Below are 19,414 nucleotides of genomic sequence, written 5' to 3' on the forward strand. Positions count from 1 at the left end.
CCCTGAATACAGAGGCTCAAGCTAGGAATAGACAATGCCACCTACTGGAAGCAACGAAAACAGTGTTCTGAGAGACTTTTTTTTCTCTTTCTTTCTCTCTTTTCTTCTCTCTCTTCCACAACTTCAGCATATGTGAAACCAAGAACTGTGAATGATCAACTGAATTACCAAAGTAATATAATATAGAGGAATTGCATATACCCCCACCTTGCCCCCATTTTTTTATTTCTATCTTACTTTCCTTTTCCTTCTCTTATTTCTCTTTTCTTCCTTGTTATTTTTTTCTTTTTTTTAATTTGTATTCTCTCGATCCCACTTTCAATCTCCTAACTTTTGCTATCTATACATAGGGTAACTATCTAAATAGATAGGAGGTTGAGTCTATACATTCTTCCATAAATTACCAGTCTAGTGGTTAAAGTTCTCCAAAGGTGCTAAGTTAGTTTAACCTCATACCCTCACTCCTTTCCCTCTAAGTATAACATCCTTCCTCTGAAATTAAGTTTTCTATATGCCACCAGATATGGTATGCCTTTTATGAAACTAATGAATATATTCTTAATAATTAAAACCAATATCTATAGTCTTAGACTCTAACTATAAATGTATTAATAATGAAAACTTGTGCTTAGATAACGTACTGTTGATACTGGGAATTGTTAACATTGTCTTTCTCCACAAAAGAGGGATTTTGGAGCTATACAAGAACAATACTAATATATAAGGAGAAAAACATTAGCACAACAGTTTCACAAAGCTAGAAAGAATCATGAGCAGTATGAAAAGACAAGGAAAGAAAGGACCACAAACAATACAAGTCAATTCAACTTTAGATGAGGTAATATCTGCAGCTGATGGAATGTCAGACAAAGAGTCAGGATATACATGCTTCAGATGATCTGGAGTTTCAAGGAAGACATTATACAGCAAATTCAGACAAGGAGTCTGAATTTTCCCAATTCACAGAAACAATAAATGTTTAAGGATATGGAAGTGCTAATTGCCCTGATTTTGTTATTACGTATCATATGCATGGGTCAACTATGCATACAATATATGTATGTACAAATATTGTGAAAATTTAAAAACATGCCACTGTTCCTGCTCATAGAATTCTAAGGCCTTGTCTTCCTCAGAGCCAGATTTACAGGCTCTGCTTCACCTGTTCTCCCACCTTTGCTCTGAATCATCTTTTATTACAACTTCTTTTCTAGGCTACTCAGTGAGACATATGGTTTCCCTGGTGCTTCTTGGACACACCAGGTCTGCTGTCAGCTCATGCATTTTGTTCTTCTAGGAAGTCCTCAAGTTCTCATCAGATTTTCCCCCTCACTTTATTAAATATTTCTGCTCAAATATATTTTCAAAGTGGCTTTGACGGACCACTCAGTTTAAAGAGCAAGCTCTCTTCCTATATTGTTCTTTAATCAATAGTTAGGGTTCTTTTATTTTCTTTTAATTTTGGAACACTTATCACCACATATTTATTTGTTTATGAACTGTCAGTCATATGCAATGCAATGTAAGCCTCATGTCAGTTTTGTTCCTGAACATGAACAACATCATTTTCTTATTACCAGAGAATAAGCCTTATATATTCAACAGAATGGTATAATGACACTCTTTGTTCTAGTGTTGGTTGACACTCTAAAGACTGATGATAAAGCCAGAAGTTCTAAGCACCCCTACATCACTGAGATAATGATCACTTATGCAGATCAACAGAGGAAATAATTGAGAATCAGTTTTCCAGTTCTCAGTTCAACAGATTCCTCAGTGATACTTCAGAAGTTGCAGAGACCAAGAGGGAGGACATCTTTTTGTAAATAACTTCTTGGAGAGGTTTGTTGGACTTCAAATTCTATTTTTTCTTTCCATCTCCATATCTTTTGAACAGAGTTGGGTGGAGTTTGCTGCTTACCTTTCATCTCTAGTCAAGTAAGAATGGCTTCAAAAGAACCATGTAGGGAGTTTGACCTAGTCCAGGAGTTTGTCAGGTAGAGAAATGATTGCTAGACCTATGCCTAGAAATCTGTAAAGGTAAGAATAGATTCTGGCTTCCTGGAATCTTAGAATAGGTGTGGTGGAAAGCAATTTCACCAATATAAGAGCTACAATGTGTGTTTTATTCATTTATTTTAGTCTTGAGGGGAACCAGAACTGCCCTTGCCTCTGAGTTGAAAAAAAAATAATAACCCTTTAGTTCTGTGTTATATGTTGATCTTTCACATGCATCGGATTATTTTGGACGGTTTAAATAAACAGCTCCAAATCCATTGATCTGTTGGTGAAGAAAAATAAAAAAAAAATAATCACTGCAAAACATAGTAAATGTTACATTGTCTGGTTGTAATCAGGAGTTAATGCCAGCAGGGAGGTGGGACAATGAGCTTTTCCTGAGGAGACTGTCAAGGGGGCTTTGAAGAAAGGCAGTGGCATTCTGGGTAGAAGCAGCACTGTGTGAAGACTAGGGATGCAAAGAAGATGTGACATTCATGGAAGAGTGGTAAGGAGAAGATGTATGGTTCTGTTAAGATAGATCTTGGTAACAGAAAGACAAGGTTAAAAAAAGATCTCTGGAAGGAGTCACAGGTTAACCTGTCATAACACTGAATTTTTTTGGGGGGGGTAGATTCTAGAGTACTCATGGGTCCTATTGCACTAGCTTACTAAAGAGTCTTTTTTCATTCATTCCTTATTGTTTCTGCATAAGTGCACACACAACAAATGACATCTTTTTGCTTAAGTCAAGCTTGCTGATACTCAGGCTGGAAGAGTAACCATAGTTCACAATACCCTGCTGGTCTAACCTTTGGGATGGCTCCAACCTCCAACATTAGTCATTGCTTATTGGCTGCTTCCTCCTCTCTGGCCAATCTCTCTGTCATCCTCAACACCTAGATTTAAAGCCATATGCTCCTTCCACTCATTACCAGTTTCATAACTGCCTCAGAATATCTCCTTCAGAAAATTACAAATGTTCATACCATATAGTCTTATTGCATCATGGACAGTTCTCATAATTGTACAATATTTGTGATTCCTATAAGCTCCCTCAAGGAAAATATTTCCTGTCCAATATTATTTTTTAAGTGTGCAGCAAACAGGATCAAGTTCCTTTACACATAATAGGTACTCAATAAATATTCCTTAATGAGTAATTAGAAGTATTCAGTTACATTAGATGAATATGGGTAATAATTTATGACTTCTTTTTTTGGTGCTGAGGCTCAAACCCAGGATTTGTTATATAACTGAGCTATACCCTAACCCTTTCTGTTTGAAACAAAAGTATGAAAAGATAAATATCAGTCAACCTTCTATGTTTCCAAAAATCTTATTCAAGTTTTTAATGTCTATATTTAAAACTTTTCTCTTTATGTAGGTTTGGGTGGGGGGAAGCATTAAACTGCCTCTGAAATAATTTTTTAAATCAAAATTAATGCATTTCAAAATGTGTAATAGAGACAAGTTACTGTGACAATAAAAATAAATATTTACTCTATGACTTTGAGCAATTCCAGATGTTTTAATGTGGCACAATTTTGAACGCTTCTTCTAAATTACCACTGTCAAAAATAATTTGCTTTATATACAGCTCTAGGATACATTACACCTGAAGTATGCAGAAGAAAACTTCAGGGGTTTAAATGGCAAATGTGGTAAATAAAATCTAACATATTGTTTGAGTAAATTAAATAGAAGAGTTTTTATTTTAAAAACTGAGCATAATACTAAGAGCCAAGCCATCTTCCCTTTATGAGAAAAAATGCTATCACTTTGTCATAAATTTTATTAACTTTGTAAATATTTCAGTTCCATAGTGAGTTGATGTCTAAAAATGCAAACATCTCCTGTTTGTGGTCTCTTCCCCAGACCTATAAAGGACCCATAAATTTAAAAACATGGAAAAAATCAGGGCAGAATGAAGCTATGTCATAAGTTTCTTTAGTCCATTTATGTAGTCAACAAACACAGCAACGTTTCTTTAATCAGATTAGTAAAAGAGTTTACAGTTGAAAGTTATTCATCTAATTAACTAACTGACATTTTCTTCCTACTCCAACTGTTGACTGAAGCAGAGCCTCTAATCACTTTGGACTCTTGTAACAGTGCAGACTCTGACTGAGAGGGCCTTTAAAGAAGCTAGACATTCTGCATTTCTAGCAAGTTCTTATGGGGCTCTTACAGGACTCAGATGCTTCTCATTTGTGGACTGAATTTAAGTAGCAAACAGCATTGGAGAACAGTGAGAGTTCAAAGCTGCCAAAGGCTGGAGAACTACATTCGTAATAGAACTTTGAATTCTTCTGGATGGACTAAATGGCACTGATATTTTTGTGTTGGAGAGGTGATATCATGCCCTCTTAAAGTCTTCAAATTTGTTTTATTTTCCATTTTAAATCTGAGTATGTCATAGACTAGTGGCTTTGATTCTATTAATGGAACTTCCATTTTCACAGCTACATATATTTGAAAGTTCTAAGCTAGACTGCCCTCTCAACCTCTTTTCCTAACCCCTCCATTCTATCCTATGGCAAGTTTATTAATGACCCAATCCTGTGCCTGTCATTTCTGTTTCCTTTTCTCTCCATGACTAATCATCATCATTATTTATTAAGATGTTGCAATATATTGGGCTTCACACACAGACGCACACATATTATATAATTTAAAAGTTAAAAATAATTTTAATTCAGGTATTTTAAAACCCATTTTGCTAAAACAGAAACTGAGGCCAAGAGAACAATTAGCAGTTTACACAAGCAGTGAGCAGTGAAGTAGGGATGTGAACTCAAGATTATCTGACTGCAGATATTGCTCCCAGAGAGAAGACTTTGTTGCTTTCCCATGTATATCAATTCCCTTAGGTAGGACCTAAGCAGATCCACTTTTGTTTGCCATAACCCTGACAAGGATGTTACAGGTGTGTGACAACTTTTTGTGATCTGAATGATATCATAGATGCTTAAGTCATTGTCATTTAACCTATTAGATATAGAAATTTTGGAGAATTCATCCCAAAGCTCTTTATTTTTTTCTAGCTTTTGATTTTGTTTATGATGGAGGTTTTAAAAACATTTATATATTTTTATTGGTGCATTTTAATTATACCTAATAGTGGATGTGTTGTGTTCTTGTATATTCACCCAGTGCAACAATATTTTGGACAGTTTCATTTCCAATGCTCACTTCTGATGATGTCTTTTTTGCCTCCCAAATGTTTCAGATTTGTTTGTCTCCTATGCCAAATGATCACAACTGATCTTCCTTGATAAGTCTTTGATTTCAGTATAATAGAGGTGTGGATGCATCTCAATTATTTTTATCGGTCCTGCCCTTTCTCATCTGAATAAAAATAATATCATATAGTTAAGACTCAATTACAAAGTGCTGTCTTCAGGAAGTATCTCCTAGTTTGCGAATTAAACACATTATTATATTTCCTGAGAATCTGTACCCCTTTATTAGTTTGACACAGTGAAGAAACAGTGAAGAGTCATGATTCATCTTCTAGTTAAAGGCCTGAATTTAAATCAGAATGCTATTAAATCCCAGCAACTTTTTAGGTCACTGTACTCAATTGTGACAATGAGGGAGGAAGTAGGGGCAAAATTTAGTCTACAACAGAGTCTAGAAATCTTTCTCATTTGGAATTCCAGGAAAGAATCAAGTCTGAGTGCCCAAATGCATTCACTTTATACAGTGAATTTACATTTTTCCTATGCATCTGGAGTGATACCACATGTATACCATTTCAGTGTCATTGAAATTGTTTTCTGTGTTCTGAGGTTTAGATGGGGAATTGCAATTGATGCTCTTGTAGTAAACTGAAAAACCAAGAAGTGCTTTTGTTGAAGCAAGCATTTCTCAGGCTGTGTTTGGGCCTTTGACTTTTAGAACAAAATTGCAAGCCTTGTTGATTGATTGTATGTCCTCCTCTGAGAAGTCTCTGTTCAGGTCTTTGGCCCATTTGTTGATTGGGTTATTTGTTTTCTTATTGTTTAATTTTTTGAGTTCTTTGTATACTCTGGATATTAGGGCTCTATCTGAAGTGTGAGGAGTAAAAATTTGTTCCCATGATGTAGGCTCCCTGTTTACCTCTCTTATAGTTTCTCTTGCTGAGAAAAAACTTTTTAGTTTAAGTAAGTCCCATTTGTTGATTCTTGTTATTAACTCTTGTGCTATGGGTGTCCTATTAAGGAATTTGGAGCCCGACCCCACAATATGTAGATCGGAGCCAACCTTTTCTTCAATCAGACGCATAGTCTCTGATTTGATATCAAGGTCCTTGATCCATTTTGAGTTAACTTTTGTGCATGGCGAGAGGAGGGAATTCAGTTTCATTTTGTTTCATATGGATTTCCAGTTTTCCCAGCACCATTTGTTGAAGATGCTATCCTTCCTCTATTGCATGCTGTTAGCCCCTTTATCAAATATAAGATAGTTGTAATTTTGTGGATTGGTTTCTGTGTCCTCTATTCTATACCATTGGTCCACCCGCATGTTTTGGTACCAGTACCATGCTGTTTTTGTTACTAATGCTTTGTAGTACAGTTTGAAATCTGGTATCGCTACACCTCCTGATTCACACTTCCTGCTTAGAATTGCTTTTGCTACTCTGGGTCTTTTATTTTTCCATATGAATTTCATGATTGCTTTATCTGTTTCTCCAAGAAATGCCATTGGGATTTTGATTGGCATTGCATTGAACCTATAGAGAACTTTTGGTAATATTGCCATTTTGATGATGTTAGTTCTGCCTATCCATGAACAGGGTATATTTTTCCATCTTCTAAGATCTTCTTCGATTTCTCTCTTTAGGGTTCTGTTGTTTTCATTGTATAAATCTTTCACCTCTTTTGTTAGGTTGATTCCCAAGTATTTTATTTATTTATTTATTTTTTAGGATATTGTGAATGGGGTGGTTTTCCTCATTTCCAGTTCAGAAGATTTGTCGCTGATATACAGGAATGCCTTTGATTTATGCGTGTTGATTTTATATCCTGCCACTTTGCTGAATTCATTTATTAGCTCTAGTAGCTTCTTTGTAGACCCTTTTGTGTCTTCTAGGTAAAGGATCATATCATCCATAAATAGTGATAATTTAAGTTCTTCTTTTCCTGTCTTAATGCTTTTAATTTCTTTTGTCTGTCTAATTGCTCTGGCCAGTATTTCGAGAACTATATTGAATAGAAGTGGTGAGAGAGGGCATCCCTGTCTTGTTCCTGATTTTAGAGGGAATGCCTTCATTTTTTTTTCCATTTAGAATGATGCTAGCCTATTTACTTCTTTTATTGTTTCTCTTGCTGAGAAAAAACTTTTTAGTTTAAGTAAGTCCCATTTGTTTATTCTTGTTATTAACTCTTGGGCTATGGGCTTCCTATTAAGGAATTTGGAGCCTGACCCCACAATATGTAGATCGGAGCCAACTTTTTCTTCTATCAGGTGCAGGGTCTCTGCTTTGATATCAAGCTCCTTGATCCATTTTGAGTTAACTTTTGTGCATGGTGAGAGAAAGGGATTCAGTTTCATTTTGTTGCATATGGATTTCCAATTTTCCCAGCACCATTTGTTGAAGATGCTATCCTTTCTCCATTGCATGTTTTTAGCCCCTTTATCAAATATAAGAAATTTGTAATTTTGTGGATTGGTTTCTGTGTCCTCTATTCTGTACCATTGATCCACCTGCCTGTTTTGGTACCAGTACCACACTGTTTTTGTTACTATTGCTTTGTAGTACAGTTTGAACTCTGGTATTGCTATACCTCCAGATTCACACTTCCTGCTTAGTATTGTTTTTGCAATTCTGGGTCTTTTGTTATTCCATATGAATTTCATGATTGCTTTATCTATTTCTACAAGAAATGCCATTGGGATTTTGATTGGCATCGCATTAAACCTGTAGAGAAGTTTGGGTAATATCGCCATTTTGATAATGTTAGTTCTGCCTATCCATGAACAGGGTACATTTTTCCATCTTCTAAGATCTTCTTCTATCTCTCTCTTTAGGGTTCTGTAGTTTTCATTGTATAAATCTTTCACCTCTTTTGTTAGGTTGATTCCCAAGTATCTTATTTTCTTTGAGGATATTGTGAATGGGGTGGTTTTCCTCATTTCCATTTCAGAAGTTTTGTTGCCGATATACAGGAATGCCTTTGATTTATGCGTATTTATTTTATATCCTGCCACTTTGCTGAATTCATTTATTAACTCTAGCAGTTTCTTTGTAGACCCTTTTGGGTCTGTTAAGTATATAATCATGTCATCCGCAAATAGCGATAATTTAAGTTCTTCTTTTCCTATTTTTATGCCTTTAATTTCTTTTGTCTGTCTAATTGCTCTGGCTAGTATTTCAAGAACTAAGTTGAATAGAAGTGGTGAGAGAGGGCATCCCTGTCTAGTTCCAGATTTTAGAGGGAATGCCTTCAGTTTTTCTCCATTTAGAATGATGTTAGCCTGAGGCTTAGTATAGATAGCTTTTACAATGTTGAGGTAAGTTCCTGTTATCCCTAGTTTTTCTAGTGTTTTGAACATAAAGGGATGCTGTACTTTGTCAAATGCTTTTTCTGCATCTATCGAGATGATCATATGGTTCTTATCTTTAAGTCTATTGATGTGGTGAATAACATTTATTGATTTCCATATATTGAACCAGCCTTGCATCCCAGGGATGAATCCTACTTGATCATGGGGAGCCTACATCCTGGGAACAAATCTTTACTCCTCACACTTCAGATAGAGCCTTAATTTCCAGAATATACAAAGAACTCAAAAAATTAAACAATAAGATAACAAATAACCCAATCAACAAATGGGCCAAGGACCTGAACAGACACTTCTCAGAAGAAGACATACAGTCAATTAATAAGTACATGAAAAAATGCTCACCTTCTCTAGCAGTCAGAGAAATGCAAATCAAAACCACCCTAAGATACCATCTCACTCCAGTAAGATTGGCAGCCATTAGGAAGTCAAACAACAATAAGTGCTGGCGAGGATGTGGGGAAAAGGGTACACTTGTACATTGCTGGTGGGACTGCAAAATGGTGCAGCCAATATGGAAAGCAGTATGGAGATTCCTGGGAAAGCTGGGAATGGAACCACCATTTGACCCAGCTATCGCCCTCCTCGGACTATTCCCTGAGGACCTTAAAAGAGCATGCTATAGGGATACTGCCACATCCATGTTCATAGCAGCACAATTCACAATAGCCAGACTGTGGAACCAACCTAGATGCCCTTCAATAGATGAATGGATAAAAAAAATGTGGCATCTATACACAATGGAGTATTATGCAGCACTAAAAAATGACAAAATCATTGAATTTTCAGGGAAGTGGATGGCATTAGAGCAGATTATGCTAAGTGAAGCTAGCCAATCCTTAAAAAACAAATGCCAAATGTCTTCTTTGATTTAAGGAGAGCAACTAAGAACTGAACAGAGGGAAAGAGCATGAGGAAAATTTTAACATTAAACTGAGACGAGTGATAGGAGGGAAAGGGAGAGAGAAGGGAAAGTGCATGGAAACGGAAGGACACCCTCATTTTTATACGAAATCACATATACAAGGTTGTGAGGGGAAAGGGGGGAAGGGAGAGAATGGAACAACAACAGATGAGATAGAGAGGGAAGATGAGAGGGGAGGGGAGGGGGGATAGTAGGGGATAGGAAAGTCAGCAGAATACAACAGTCACTAATATGGTATTATGTAAACATTGTGAATGTGTAACTGATGTGATTCTGCAATCTGTATTTGGGGTAAAAATGGAAATGCATAACTCATTTGAATCAAATGTATGGAAGATGAAAAAATAAATAAATAAATTTAAAAAAAAAGAATGATGCTAGCCTGAGGCTTTGCATATATAGCTTTTACAATTTTGAGGTAAGTTTCTGTTATCCCTAGTTTTTCTAATGTTTTGAACATAAAGGGATGCTGTACTTTGTTGAATGCTTTTTCTGCATCTATCGAGATGATCATATGGTTCTTTAAGTCTATTGATGTGGTGAATAATGTTTATTGATTTCCATATATTGAACCAGCCTTGCATCCCAGGGATGAATCCTACTTGATCATGGTGCACAATCTTTTTGATATGTTTTTGTATATGATTTGCCGGAATTTTATTGAGGATTTTTGCATCTAAATTCATTAGGGATATTGGTCTGTAGTTTTCTTTCTTTGAGGTGTCCTTATCTGGTTTGGGAATCAGGGTGATGTTGGCCTCATAGAATGAATTTGGAAGTTCTCCCTCTTTTTCTATCTCCTGAAATAGATTATGGAGTATTGGTATTAGTTCTTCTTTAAAGTTCTTGTAAAACTCTGCTGTATATCCATCCGGTCCTGGGCTTTTCTTGGTTGGTGGTCTTTTGATGGCTTCTTCTATTTCCTCACTTGATATTGGTCTGTTTAGGTTGTTTATATCTTCCTGACTCAATCTGAGTAGTTCATATGTCTCAAGGAATTTATCGATGCATTCACTATCTTCTATTTTATTAGAGTATAGGGTTTCAAAACAATTTCTAATTATTTTCTGTATTTCTGAATTGTCTGTTGTGATGTTGCCTTTTTCATCCCGTAAGCTAGTAATTTGGGTTCTCTCTCTTTTTCTCTTTGTTAGCTTGGCTAGTGGTCTATCAATCTTATTTATTTTTCAAAGAACCAACTTTTAGTTTTGTCAATTTTTTCGATTGTTTCTTTTTTTATTTCATTGATTTCAGCTCTAATTTTAATTATTTCTTGCTTCTACTGTATTTGCTGCTGATTTGTTCTTCTTTTTCTAAGGCTTCGTGGTGTAGTATGAGGTCATTTATTTGTTGGCTTTTCCTTCTTTTAAGGAATGAACTCCATGAAATTAATTTTCCTCTTAGTACTGCTTTCATAGTGTCCCAAAGTTTTCGATATGTTGTGTCTGAGTTTTCGTTTACGTCTAAGAATTTTTTAATTTCCTCTTTGATGTCTTCTGTAACCCTTTGTTCATTCAGTAGCATATTGTTTAATCTCCATGTGATGTAGCATTTTTCTTTTCTCATTTTATTATTGATTTCCAATTTCATTCCATTATGATCAGATAAAATGCATGGTAGTATCTCAACTCCTTTGTAATTGCTAAGATTGACCCTGTGACATAATATATGGTCTATTTTTGAGAAGGATCCATGTGCTGCTGAGAATAAAGTGTATCCGCTTGATGTTGGGTGGTATATTCTGTATATATCAATTAAGTACATGAAAAAATGCTCACCATCTCTAGCAGTCAGAGAAATGCAAATCAAAACCACCCTAAGATACCATCTCACTCCAGTAAGATTGGCAGCCATTATGAAGCCAAACAACAAGTGCTGGCAAGGATGTGGGGAAAAGGGTACCCTTGTACATTGCTAGTGGGACTGCAAATTGGTGCGGCCAATATGGAAAGCAGTATGGAGATTCCTGGGAAAGCTGGGAATGGAACCACCATTTGACCCAGCTATTGCCCTTCTCAGACTATTCCCTGAAGACCTTAAAAGAGTGTACTACAGGGACACTGCCACATCAATGTTCATAGCAGCACAATTCACAATAGCTAGACTGTGGAACCAACCACGATGCCCCACAATAGATGAATGGATAAAAAAAAAATGTGGCATTTATACACAATGGAGTACTACGCAGCACTAAAAAATGACAAAATCATGGAATTTGCAGGGAAATGGATGGCATTAGAGCAGATTATGCTAAGTGAAGCTAGCCAATCCCTAAAATACAATTGCCAAATGTCTTCTTTGATATAATGAGAGCAACTAAGAACAGAGCAAGGAGGAAGAGCAGCAGGAAAAGATTAACATTAAACAGAATCATGAGGTGGGAGGGAAAGGGAGAGAAAAGGAAAATTGCATGGAAATGGAAGGAGACCCTCATTGTTATACAAAATTACATATAAGAGGTTGTGAGGGGAATGGGAAAAAATAAGGAGAGAAATGAATTACAGTAGATGGGGTAGAGAGAGAAGATGGGAGGGGAGGGGAGGGGGGATAGTAGAGTATAGGAAAGGTAGCAGAATACAACAGTTACTATTATGGCATTATGTAAAAATGTGGATGTGTAACCAATGTGATTCTGCAATCTTTGTAATGTTTTGAATAATCAATAATAATTAAATAAATATTAAAAAAATGCAAGCCTTTGCATTGATTCTTCCTACACTGAATATATTTTGGATCTGTTATTGCAGACCTTAAATTCTTTTCAGAATTTTTTTCCATCCAAAATATTCACTGCTTTTCTTAACTATAATAGTCACTTTAAGCAGATGTTAGCCCATAGTTTTGTTTATTGCATGTCATAATGCTTCTAATGAATACCAGAAACCTCTAAAGAGAGGCTCCATTTTCCTAAGGGGCAATGGGAAGGTTTATGACCATAGAGCTCAGGCATAGCAGAGGTGAGCTTATTGTCTGACAAATCTCTTCTCCTATTTTAAGCACTATTTTAAGAGTCTATGCTTTCCAAACAAACAAGAAGTAGTACTTTTCCAAATGGTGATGCCATTTAGAACAATTGATCTTTTCCAACAGGTCAAAATTTCTGCTTGGTATGACTGCTGACAAACATTTGACAGATGTTACAAAAATGATACTTTAGAGTCCACTGAAGGTATTGCTCTTAGCAGTTTTTCAAACAGTGAGTTGTAAAAGCAAAATCTTGATTTCTGATGTCTAGACGTTGTTTCCCATATGACTCCATCAAGGAAGCCTAAGAATCAGGCTATCCCAACCTGAATAATTTACATAGTTGAGGATATTTTCACTGTCAAGAAGCCAAATCCTTCAGGCAGCCTTGCGAAAGAACTGTCCCACTCATTTTTTCACTCTTTAGGCCTTCATTCCAACATTGGCTCACTTTTTAGCAGAAAGCATGAAACAAGCTCCTATTTGGGAGATAATGTATTTTCCATTAAAACAAACTGGGTCCTAAGAGAAAATTTCCCTTTTCCAAGTTTTCTTTTTTTTCAGGAAGTTAACTGCATGCTTATGACTTGATTTTGCCACCAAATTTGTTTGTTGAGCTCTAGTCACTAAATAGACAACATCCTTAATCAAATGTGATATTTTCCTTCTAGGACAAATATTTCTAAATGGTGCTAAATAATAGGTATCAGAGAGGTGTCTTCTCAATCTTAATGAATCCTATACTGTCCTTGTGGGAGATGGAGGAATTAAGATACTCAAATCTCAATTTAAAAGAGTATGACATTATAATTAAGAATATATTTGTATAATAGATTATGACATTTTGTTTGTTTTGCCTATGCAACAAGGGATGAAGGAAGTAGAAAGAAAACTCATTTAAAGTTAGAAGAACCAGAATGCAATGCTATTATGACCAAGGTATGGTTGTGTCAATAGAGTTTAATGACTTCTCTGAGCTAATAATTCCTTTTGGGTAAAAAGAGAAATATGTTCTCAGAGAAATTCTATAGCTCTTCCCATCTCCATCATTAGAAGATATCAGTAGAAGTCCCACATTGAAAAAAATGCAATATAGGGACTATATAGTGAAAAAGAAGGAATAGGGATGTCCAAATGCCAAGGGAATGCAAGAAAGAGGTGGGTGATATAAGCACAAAATGAGTTTTGCTGGTAGCAGCTATTTTCAAACAGATAAGTAATAAGACCTGTCAAGATTAAAAATATGGAGAAGGGTGCATCACCAAACTGTAGCCTTCCTACAATTATTTATTTTTATTTTTCTTAAGAGAGAATTTCTTTTTTAATATTTATGTTTTAGTTTTCAGTGAACACAACATCTTTATTTTATTTTTATTTTTATGCGGTACTGAAGATTGAACCCAGTGCCCCCTGCACATGCCAGTCGAGCGTGCTACCATTTGAGCCACATCCCCAGCCCCCCTACATTTATTTTTATAAATCTTTATTATGGTTCTTTTTAGTTATACATAACAGTAGGATTCATTTTGACATAATTATAAAAGCATGGAATATAATTCCCTCTAATTCAGTCTCTAGTGCTTTCTGTTTCCCTCCCTTTCTTTTCCCTTCCCCTATTCCCTTCCCTCTACTGATTTTTTTCTGTTATTTACATATAGTTTTTTTTTTCATTTGTGTCTCGTGGATGTACATAAAGGTGATATTCACTGTGGTACTTCCTACTTTCTTCATTTCCTAGGTATGGAAGCTATGATGTCTGTACCAGATTAATAGAATATAATTAGGAAAATAGGGACTAAAATGTGGTGAGATATTGGAAGTGTAATGAGGGTTCTGTGGTGTGCTTGATTTTAAGACCATAGAATGTGCTGGTAATACTTGCTCTATTGTTTAATGGGGAGTCTGTGATAAATTTAGTGGTGCTAAACTAGAGGTATAGCTCATTGGTAGAGTGTTTGCCTAGTGTATGTTAGGTCCTGGACTCCACCCCCAGCAAAACACACACACACACACACACACACACACACACACACACCAGAAGTATGTTTTTACTGTATAGGATCTGTAATAGTACACTTTCTAATCCCATGATATTAAAGAGAACATGAACCAGAATGATTGGAGAAATCTTAGGATATTTTTACACAACAGCTTTGTGGGAGATGGCAAGAAAATATAGTGAATTTAGTGTAAAGTACATATTTTAGGATTATGTTTTACTTAGTTAATATTTATAACCAATTTGTAAAATAGCTTACTGTCCAATCACCTCAGTAATCCAAATCTCACAACAAATAATAACTGTGGCATTGTCGAGGGAGAAGAAAAGAAAAAAAAAAAAGAAAAGAAAACCCAAACTCTCTCCAGTTAGGTCCAGTCTGGCTCTTACCTGATTCTCGTGGGCTCTTGTCATCTTGTGACATAGCAAGCTTGTCCATGAATACTACAAAAAGCTCCAGACAAATTCCAACTAACCTGACATCATGTTACAAATATATTACTTATATTTACATGTATTTAACTAGTTTTCATCATTATGTTTCTCATTGGAAGACAGATACTAGATTATTTAACTTTAACATATCAAAATGAATCCAAGTTTACTTTTACATAGGGACAAGCAGAACATTGGAGAGTTTTGATGCTTGATTATAACATTTGAGGAAGAGGGACTTTGTGAAAGTATTTTGTTTATTGGCATTGATTTCAGAATTTTAAACATTCATTGATACACTTCTCAGCTCAATGACAACTTTATAAGACCCTTTGAAGCTTAAAATTGCACTCTGATGTTTAAAGGCAATCACTGATGAAACGTGAGTTGAGATCTTGAGTTGAAATATATTCATGAATAATGACAAAACTGTGCAAGTTCACTTCTGAAGAATATCTTCATTCCAAAAAATATGTCACAGCTCATAAATTTCAGGATTCTACAGAACTTGGAACATGTTACTACAAATTCAAATTATCTGTGGAATATGACCATGGGAGGCAGCCACAGGGGACCAGTGGAAATCCTGCAGAGAGAGGGAGCTGTCCCTGGCACCCTGCAATCCACCTCCTGCAAAAACCAGCAGCCTCTGAGGCAGGAGACACACCACATGGTGGGATTTGAACTCCATGGCTCCACTTAGAGGCCCTCCCAGGGGCCTGCAGCACAGACTCAACACCATCAATCAGCCACGGCTGGCAGGCCTGTCCTGACAGTCTGGCCAGCACATGGACCCCACCCCGCAGGGTTCGCAGAGAGGGTCCAGCCCCTCAAGTACAGCACACCAGGCAGTGGGTCAGGCGCAGATGCCAGTTAACAAGGCAGAGAGCCTTCTCTCGATGCCCAGCTTGCACTTGGCCACACTCTCAATGTCTGCCTGGTCCCTGAGCATGCGCTGCAGTCCCTCCAACAGCAGCAACACCTTGTGGTAGCCCGGCACACAGCCGTCCCGGTGCTGGAACATCTCATCCAGGGTGGCCAACTGCACCATCTGCACAGCGTGACTGAGGATGAGTCTCTCAGCTTTGACACCATGGATGCCATCCAGCAGCCGCTGCTTGTCCAGAAAGAAGCGCTGCAGTCGCAGGCTCAGACCCTGACAGGACACCACGCTGGCCTTGTACAGCTCCTTGACCCTGAGGACCACCTGCTTCATGGTAGATGAAAGGCAGAGCTTGCCTGCAGGGATCTGGTCAATGGCAATCTGCAGGCCCGAGGACAGGAGCTCAGCCTCCTTCAAGTACAGCACCAGCTTCTCTGCGAAGCCCCACTCATGGCTCAGCAGGCTGATCTGGTCGGCCACCATGCTCTCCTGAAGCTGGCACTCAGGGCCCCCGGCCCCCTCGCTGGTACTGCCCTTGAGGGCAGCGATCTCCAGGACAAGCTGGACGAAGGCAAGTGTGAAGCGCTTGTTCCTGCTCCATGACCATCTCCTCTGGGAGATCAGGGGCCTCAAAGGTCACAGCCCCATCCAGGTTGACAGAAAGGGGGTCAGCAAATCTGCAGCAATTGCCTGGGGCAGGGAGCTCAGGGACAGGCTCACTGCAGGCCCTGGGCAGCAGATGACTGGCAGAGGAGCCAGCAGAGCCCACTGAGAACATCCTGGTGCGGGGTCCCTGGGGCGGTGTGGTCCCACTAGGGGGAGAACCCACAGTGAAGACCACTGGGGAGAGGCTGCTGGCTCCCCCAGCCCGGGCTCCTAGGTGCAGTATCCCTCCGAAGCCAGCGGAGGGTGCAATCTTCATGGGCTTCTCCTGAAGGCTGTCTGTGCTGCCAGAGTCGGAGGCCTGGGTCCCAAACGCAGCCTCCAGCAGCTGGTGCTGAAGGAGGGGCCAAAGGGACCCCTGTTGTCCTCGGCAGGCGGCAGGCCAGAGCCCAGCTGCTGCCCCTGAAAGGGCCCCACCTCTGAGAGATCGGGCAGCAGTGGGGGTCATCCCCACTCCCTGCCGGGCCAGGAGAGCCAGCAGGTTCTGGGAGCTGGGGGCCTTAGGGAAGTCGAAGGAGGGTAGGGCCTTGGTGGGAGAGCCCAGGATGGGAGGCAGGGGGTTGCGCTGCATGAAGTCGGGCAGCTTGGGGGAGCCACGCAGGGACCAGCAGGGCTGTGGCACAGGAACTGGCTGGCCTGTGGTGGGCTGAAAGCTGCTCCCAGGGGTATCCGTAGGGGAATTGGGGAGCTTGGGCTGAACAACGTGCAAGTCAGACAGGTTAGGGGCGCTGTGTAGATGGCAGCCAAGACCCGGGGCCCAAGGGGAGTGTTCGGGCATGGAGGAGCCTGGACGCGGGGACCTTCCAGCCTGCATCTCGGCTCCCTGTGGGGAGAGTGCCCTGCTCTAGCCCGGGCCGCTCAGGAATGGTTCCAACTTGAGGAGATGGCATGTAGGGCCGGCCTCCACCCAGCGACAGCTTCCTGGCCAGGACAGCTCCGTCAGGGTGGGATGGAGGAGATGGGCTAGCTCGGGCAAAACCCAGGGGGCTGGTGCTGCCCTACCTGCGGATGGCAGAAGACCGGGGCGTCTGGGGCAGAGCTGGAGAGTGCAGATTCTGCTCAATGCGCTGGTAGTTGTGCACCTGGGTGGGGACCGGGATGGGCACCGAGGCTTCACACTGACTACTAGAGCCTGGCCAGAGGGGCTGGGGGAGCTGCTGCAGGTGGGAGAGGGAGAGGGAGATGGGGTCCAGCAGTGGCTCTCCAGGCCGGCAGAGGCCACCAGGGAGCTCCCGCTACACAGCAGACTGTCTGGTGGGGGCTTGGCACAGGCCACCTCAGCCACCAGGTCCCCTGGAAACTGGGCTGGGACCATGACGAAGTCGTCTGTGTCATAGGAGTTCTTGCTGCTGCCAGCAGAGTCCCGGGAGCCCTGCAGGAAGCCGGCCGTGTCCGCTGGGGAGGTGAGCATCTTCTGCATGTGGGGCTTCTCCCCTAGGGACCGCGGGGAGGCAAGATGAGAAGTGGAGCTACTGCTGGAGCTGCTGCCACACCCTGAGCTCGGGTAAGAGGGCACAGGCACTGGCGGGGACTTCTTAATGGAGGCACTGGCATCCAAGAAAGGGTGACGAAAAAATTCCTCGAAGTCCTTGCGGTCTTTGTGGTTTCGCTGCAGCAGAGCCAGGAGCAGCTGCCCCAGGGTGCGGACGTCTCCAGGGGGATGACCTGAACAAGAGTCTTGTTCTTCTCATAGAACAGGCACAGATCCTGACGGCTGCTGGCCTGGAACGGGGCCTTGCCCCTCAGGCACTGGTACAGGATGGTGCTGAAGCTTCACAGGTCTGCCTTCCCATCATAGTGCTGGGACTTGATGACTTCACGGGCCATGCACATGGGAGAGCCCCAGAGCGTTGCTCTGGAGGTACCGGGCGAACCCAAAGTCAGCAATCTTGATGCGGATGTGATTGGGGTTCGCACGGCGCCCCCCAGGGTTGGACATCAGGATGTTCTGGGGCTTGAGGACACGGTGGATGATGCCCTTTGCTGTGCAGCAGCCGCATGGCACCTGCAATCTGCTGCAGGAAGAGCCTGATGGTGTCTTCGCTCAGGGTCCTCATGGGGTGCAGGTAGTCAGCCAGGTCCCCACCATTACAGTACTCCATGACCAGGTAGACGGAATTGGCCATCTCCTGGAAGTCCTACAAGGCCACAATGTTCTCGTGCTTCAGTTCCTTGAGTATTTTTATTTCCTTCCCCAGCAGTGTCTTGGACTTGACCAGATTCTTCGTCTTAATGCACTTGACTGCGAACTCCAGGTGTGCTTCTCGCGGTGGCGGCCCTTGAAGACCACCGCGAAGGCACCATGGCCGATCAGGTCCTTGCGGGAGAACTCGAACCTGCCCACGGTCTCCGTGCCGCCGCGGCAGGGTTCCATGACGAGCGCAGGCCGAAGGAACAGGCCCTGGGGCGGCGGGCCTGGGCGCACAGGGCTCAGGCGGAGGCACCGGCCGCGGCCAGAACACCCGCGGGGCTGGAGGAGCGGGGCTGGGCGCGGGTGCATAGCCGGGGCCACGCGCCCCATTGGGCAGGCCTGGGCCGGGTCCCAGCCCCGCGGGCCTCACTCCCTTGGCGTCCGCCGCGGCTTGCTCCCTTGGCGTCCACCGTGGCGCGCTCGGCGCCCTCGCGATGTTGGCAATCCGAACCCACTGGGACTCCAACTCGCTCCTCTACCACGCTCTGGCATAGGCTAATATTGCTATTTTCAACTTAAAAATCTGTGATCTATTTCTCATTCTCTTCTAGGTAGTTGTCAGAATTATTTTGTCAAATTCCAAATATTTCTGTTGACTTCGTAAAGCTTTATAGAGGAAATGACATTTATTCTACACTGTGAAGCTATTTTGCAGTTATGTGCAAAACTTTCTAATTGTTCAAATGTGGACTTTCTTTCTTCTTTTTAAAAGTTTTCATCTTAGTGGTAACCTTGAGACAATTGACATTCATGACTATTACCAATGTCAAACATGAATTCAAAATCACTGGTAATATAACCCACTTC

General features: G+C 40.7%; 1 pseudogene; it reads right to left on the minus strand.

The window, feature by feature from the left end:
* Positions 1-15,726: 15,726 nt before the first annotated feature.
* Positions 15,727-18,790, minus strand: LOC143410973 (serine/threonine-protein kinase ULK1 pseudogene; annotated as a pseudogene).
* Between the last annotated feature and the right edge of the window lie 624 nt (positions 18,791-19,414).

This window comes from Callospermophilus lateralis, chromosome 11 (genome assembly GCF_048772815.1).
Source record: "Callospermophilus lateralis isolate mCalLat2 chromosome 11, mCalLat2.hap1, whole genome shotgun sequence".
Taxonomy (NCBI): Eukaryota; Metazoa; Chordata; class Mammalia; order Rodentia; family Sciuridae; genus Callospermophilus; species Callospermophilus lateralis.